Genomic DNA, 6,749 nt, shown 5'->3' on the forward strand with positions numbered 1-6,749 from the left:
TTGTTGGCCTGTTTAGCCTCACATTGTTCACTGTTGTCTGCTGCCGTAGGCACTCACCGGGTTTTAGGAGAAAGGCCGAAACCTTTTTTCCTTCTTCTTTATTGATGCGGTATTTGTCGAATGCGATCGACCGGTAAGGTGGCCGAGCGGTCTAAGGCACCAGTCTCTTCGGAGGTGCGGGTTCGAATCTCGCCCCTGTTAATGAGNATATATGTTTAATTGTTTTCTATATTTTCAGTTATGTTTGTTAAAAAAGGAAATTTAATTTTCTGAAAGGTAAATAAAAGAAACGTTCTCCTTGTGGTGAGATAGCAGGACAGTGAAGACTGTGATTTTCGAATAGTAAAAATGATGACCATCTAATGAAAAACAAAAATGTCAGCTGAGGTGATTATGTGCTGGTGTTGTTGGCGTGTTTAGCCTCACATTATTCACTGTTGTCTGCTGCCGTAGGCACTCACCGGGTTTTAGGAGAAAGGCCCAAACCTTTTTTCCTTCTTCTTTATTGATGCGGTATTTGTCGAATGCGATCGACCGGTAAGGTGGCCGAGCGGTCTAAGGCACCAGTCTCTTCGGAGGTGCGGGTTCGAATCTCGCCCCTGTTAATGAGATTTTTGCGTAATCTTGAAACGCAAAGCTTTCTTTTTATCCTCCATTTTATTTGTACTACAACTCTTGCTCTTTTTCACGGTCATGTTTAACAAACGCTGATGCAAAGCGCGAAGAAACAGTTAGTCTACAAACGATTCTGTTATTTCAGTTTTGCACCGTAACGTTCAAAACTCGCATTTGCTTCAGAAATCTCTCCGATAACTTTAAATTCTAAGCGCTAATCGATTACAATAAACGCATTGAACAAACGTAGCAATGTCAATAAAGAGGTAGCGGCTGACGTTTTTAACGCGAAAACGTGTACGTCGGACGTTCAGCGCCGCCTTTTTGTAAGCCTAGAAGTTTGACAATGGCATTTAGAACGTCGAGCATGATTCTACTGACGTTTCAAACACCATTGTCAAACTTCCAGGAAGGCGACGCTGAACGTCCGACGTACACGTTTTCGCGTTAAAAACATCGGCCGCAACCTCTCTATTGTTTTGTACGAATCGACAGAAAGCGACGATTTGATTTGCATACATCGACGCAAAACAACGTATTTACTGGCAGGGGTGGGATTCGAACCCACGCCTCCGAAGAGACTGATACCTTAAACCAGCGCCTTAGACCGCTCGGCCACCCTACCAACTGCTTGGATTGTTATCAAAATTTTAACTGTGCATGCTGACTGACAATTCGAAAACAATGGATAGAGTTCTCGTGTGCCAAGCCTTTGCCGTAGAGATTGACTACGAGTAATTAATTCCCTGCGACTATATGGCTCGGCTTTGTTCCATGCAATTCTTTAAACCAATACAGTAGAACCTCGAAAACTCGGCCTAATGTGGACCGAAGGGTGGCCGAGTTTGTGAAAATACCGGGTTATCGGGAATAGGGGAAAAAAATAAGTACGAGTGTTTCCTCAGAAAATAATGTACTGTACTTGTATGTATTGTTTACTTGAAAATATAACAGAGAATAAACTGCCCAAATACCCTTAAACAAAGGAAAAGTACGTCTTTATGAAGGCATAGAGCCTTTACTACATGAAAATGAAAATTAATGAATACACTGTGTACAGTAATTTACCTGATAAGACAGACCTCAGAAAAATACTTTATGAGAGCTTTTATACTTTTATAAAGCTGTCTATAATAAAAATTAATTAACTAAGGATTTTTTTTTGCCCTGCCAGGGTGTGGCCGAGTTATCCGGAGTGCCGGGTTATCGAGAGCCGAGTTTTCGAGGTTCTACTGTACTTGTAATCGGAGGAGATGGATTGCGTTCGCAAACACCGTCCGAAAAAGAGATAGAGTTTTCATCAGAAACGCGCAATCCATCGTTATATCTTCGTAAATCGTTATTTTTTGGGTCTTCAATTTCGTAATTCGATTCTTGAACGGATACTCAGGCAAACTGGTCTCGTCTGGTCTTCTGTGACCACATGTACCGTCTGGTATTGGATCGTAAACAACGCGCACAAAGGCAACCGAAACGCAGATTAGGAGTTGGCAGAATGCGAAAGAAACTTTCAGTGGAATGTTGCTTGAACTTTCGCGCAGATAGACGTTGCAGTCACGTATAAAATTTGGCGCGAAACCTAAGCAAGAAACGACGAAAGCTTTCATTGAAAACAAAACGATCGCACCCATATCTTGTATATGGAATTTATCTCAAAGAAAGTCTCTATATTGAAAGTAGCGACAGACACATTGTAATTGAAGTCCGAAGACGAACGATTAATTGACTGCTCTAGTCGCTCCAAGCGAAAAGAAAAGTTGGACACATAGACGAAAGATTATATCAGTGCACAGCAGTAGGGTGATCGAGTGGTCTAAGCCACTGGTTTCAGGTAATAGTCCCCTCGGAATTGTTAATTCGAATCCCATCACTACGTTACGGGATTTGAATGTCACCACGTTAAGTGCTTTCTCATTTTAATGAAGTTTTGGGAGATCTAGTTTGGAAATGCCGAGGTTTATTTTAGCCTACGTCTTTCGTTTTCTTTATTAAACTCAAATTTCTTTTTCATGTTAACACTTTAGTAACGAACGTTGTAGAAGAGAAATCGATATATTGGCTTGGTGGGTTTAAAACCCTTTCGAGCTCGCAGGTCCACTTCTGGGCCATACACGAAACGGGTTTGAGAGGTCGAAGATTCTCGCCGGCGCAGAAGTGTTCCGGCGTTTTTAATTTTATTTTTCTTGAGAAGAATATATTTTAGGCATAAGCAGATTAATCATCGTTTTCTTCTGTTTTTATTCTACATAGAAATATATTTTTTGGGTTTTATTTTGAAATAAATTTGTTATTTTCGATTTTTATAAAAACATAATACTTAGATAGAAGTGTGTCATCTTTAGTTTTGAGATATATGTTTTTTTTTCTCCGCTTCTTTAAGTTTTTTGCTAATTTTTGTGATATTACAAATTTATTTAGTTCATTACATATTTCTATTATACTTTTCATGAGTTCTGATAATTGTTTTTTTTTTTTTACCCCAGTTTAAACTCTCCCTGGCACATTTCTGCGCAGGCGCTTTTAATTTTATTTTTTTGGGAAGTATACATTTTAGATATATGCAGAATACGCTATTGTCTTCTTTTGTTTTTATTTTACATAGTTATTTTTTATTCGTCTTCGGTTTTTAAATAAATTGGTCGTTTTCGATTTTTTAAATAAAACCTTATTTGGTCATGTTTAGATTACAATGTAAATTTAAATTACAGTGTAATTGTTGTATTGCACTTGGGAAAATGTTTCTAAGACTAAACAATGTGTTTTGTCAGATTATATAATTTAAAAAATTACAATCTAATTAAATTTATTTGCCCTAATTAAAATAAAACTAATCCAGTTTTAGAACAATGAAAGTTAATCTCTGTCTCTGTTAATTATCCATAATTAAGAAAGACGTGATAGATATTACTAGTCTGACAATTGGAAGAAGAAACCGTCACTTATAACTTTTTCTACGCTCTCCAGCCTGACGAAATAGAGTCCGTCTCCTCGAAGTTAACTACCGTTCTTTTCCCGAAGGCTTTGTACTCTTCTAACCTTTCAAGTTGTTTCGGCCGAGGCACTATTTTTCTCGATGGCGTCTTTTTCATTCCTAAGGAGTGAGGAAATTGTAGGATTCTTCTGAAACCCTACAATTTCCTCACTCCTTAGAATTCTGTGCTTACTACATCGGGCTATCTCCTTATAGATGGAACAGGGGGCCTTGTCGTATGTGACTACCGCACCGTGTGATAGAACATTTGGAAAGGATACATATCCACAAACTGTTCGGGATAAGGACGGCATGAATATAAATAGTCCACTTATATGTTACTGTAGGCCTATTATGGCACAATTTAGTAAAATCTCTGTAGAGGAAACTTCGATGTCATAAACAATAATGTAACGAAACGATGACGTCATCTGTGTTTACATCAAAATATATTTTAAATTATCATCACGTTACTGAACGCCGTTTAGTAAAATCGTCATTAAAAGTTTTAATTGGCATAAATTTGAATAAAATTCGTCTGTTTCCATGCAATTTTATTCTTATAAGCAATACCTCACAGTGTCTCGTAGGCCATTAGTGTCTGTAAATCAAATACAGTATTAAAACAAAAAAAAAATCTTTTAGTCATAACATGATCTTAAATATCACAAAAGCAAAAAGCTGAACTTAATAACCATAATTTGCATACACTGCACTTATGACTTTGTTAAATAAAATATATTATTCCGTTCTTTTTGAAATCCTTATGGATTTTGCTTACACACTTTGTATAGTAGTATATTGCAAAGGATAAATAACGAACTATAGATGGAATTAAAATTGTTTAATATGACTCAAAAGTAACATACGAAACTTCAAAGATCAAAAACGAAGAAGAGTAAAATTTCATCTTACACGCGTTCAATAATCAGTGTAATGCAACGGAATGTACAGTACTGTACACACATACATATTTTAAATGTCAGAAGAAAATTCAGGCCATTAGAGTGTTAAAATAATATTCTGTTCAAGACTTCGAATTACGAAAAAGAACTGTTATAAGAAAAGACAAGTACAGTATTGTACAGAAGATTTTTCAAATTACCGCGATAAATGTTCACTCGAGCAAAACAACCTGTCAAAAGTGGGGTCGAACCCACGCTCTCATACGAGGACTTAGACCACTCGTCCATTCTGACACCGCGTAGTAGCAATTTCCTAATCGCGTGATTATCAAATCGAAAAGCAATCGTTATCAATCCTGTCGTATTTTCGTTACATATATCCGCTTTAAGAGGAAATGCCATTCGAACTGCCATCATCGACTGGACATTTCGCAACGAACTTTTCACGTTTCATCGCATATAAAAAGAACATTCGAAAGAAGTGGAAACAAGGTGTTAGTCAAATGGAACAAGAACAGATGTAAGTTGTAAAATAGTAAACAAATGTATAAAATAGTAAAGAAATGTAAAAAAAATGATATAATGTTAAAAAAATAATTTTTTTAAAACAGGTGTAAGTTCAAAGTAATACTGTCTTTGTGGGTAATAATAGAATATCCGGTTCAGTTAAATATTAAAGAAAATCTGGAAATTGTAAGAATTTTAATAAATAATTTTTGTCGGTAATTTTAAATGTAATTTTAAAAGATTTTGTTTTATTTGTTTATAGAGTACAATACAAAAATATCTGCTGAGGAAGGACAAATGTGTCCGAAACGCAAAATTGTGTAGAATATATATTTGTCCAGGTATATTAAATATTAAATAAAAATTGTTTTCTGTGAAACTCTGTATTGTCTGTTAAAGTCAGTATAATAAGTCCTGATAATAGAGAACGCTTGTTTATAAACGAAAATTTATAATTTAATTTTTTAAGTAAAATTCCGACTCTTCCAGCAGGGTTTTATTTATATCCCCACTTCCCTAATCGCTTAATTATTTAACTACTTCTTAAGTAGAAATAAGTCGAAACCAGTTACCTTGTACTCGAATATTTCTAGTCTTGGGAAAAAAGTGGAGAGACAAATTTTTCCGACAACGGATACATAAATCGTAAATTTAAGGAAAATAAGAATACAAGAATTGTACATGTTTTTTTCTACATCCATTTACAGATGGGATATACGAAATCGTAATATTACTGGTTTAGCATTGAAATCCGTGAGTAATATAAAATCGGAGAGTGAAATAAATATATCAAATATTTTAACGGATTTTTTTAAACTCCTGTCAACTATACAGAAAACTATCAAAAAACATACAGGTAAATTCTTATCGGTTGGGTTAAGTTATAAATCTACTCGTGATTCAGGTAATCGGGCGAGGGCGGCCAAATATCTAGCATGCGGGCGGCTAACAGCCCGGAACCGGTCCTGGATAGAATTAGATGCGTTATACGTGTAGCAGCCACCCGAGGTCCTAGGCTTCCACCGGCTACACCGGGTAAGGTTGGTGCTCTGTAAAGCGCATGCGCGAATATGGCTTTTTGGATGCTGACATTACAGCGTTTCCATTCCACTACTCCGCCACTAATATTCGAATATACAATAGCAATCTTATTATTTTTTTCACATGTAGTATAGAATTTTGTAATAAGATACATAATGCGGTTATAATAAAATATTGTGCGATTATTTTCATATAATTAAAATTAATACGTATTTATTTTTTTAGAAAATACAAGGGAAGCGGCGCATCCACCGCTTCTAATGACGGCACGCCACTGCTGCGCACTAGGGTTTCTTTCCCGGGATCCCGGGATCTCGTTTTCCCGGGATTCCCGCCATTTATTCCCTAGGAGAAAAATCCCGGGAAATTTTATTTTCCCGGGAAATCCCGCATTTCAATAATTTATCATGTCAGGTTTTGTTTCTATTATTTATTATACGAAAAGTTGCATCTTGAAGACTCACCTAAGAGAGAAATTTTGAGGTTTCGTGCTGCATATTATTACCTGTGTTTTACAAGTCTCTACTTGTTAGTTCACGTAATATCTATGTATTGTGTTAGCGCATCATTGAACAGCGGAGCACTCGCTGAAAGTAAATATCACTCGTCGCACTTTAGTTTATTTTTTATTTCATCTTTAGAAATAAAACAGTATTTTTTTCGTAATCATTAAAACTCCCAATGAAACGCTTTATTTTACTTTCATCTTA

The 6,749-nt window shown here is 36.0% G+C and overlaps 1 non-coding gene across 1 annotated transcript; it reads right to left on the reverse strand.

The window, feature by feature from the left end:
- Nucleotides 1-1,158: 1,158 nt before the first annotated feature.
- Trnal-aag lies at nt 1,159-1,240 on the reverse strand. Its single transcript has one exon. It is a non-coding gene; the product is annotated as a tRNA-Leu (tRNA).
- Nucleotides 1,241-6,749: the final 5,509 nt, after the last annotated feature.

The sequence above is a fragment of the Centruroides sculpturatus genome, unplaced genomic scaffold (assembly GCF_000671375.1).
Source record: "Centruroides sculpturatus isolate CEXI.00-Female unplaced genomic scaffold, Cexi_2.0 scaffold46, whole genome shotgun sequence".
NCBI classification, from domain to species: Eukaryota; Metazoa; Arthropoda; class Arachnida; order Scorpiones; family Buthidae; genus Centruroides; species Centruroides sculpturatus.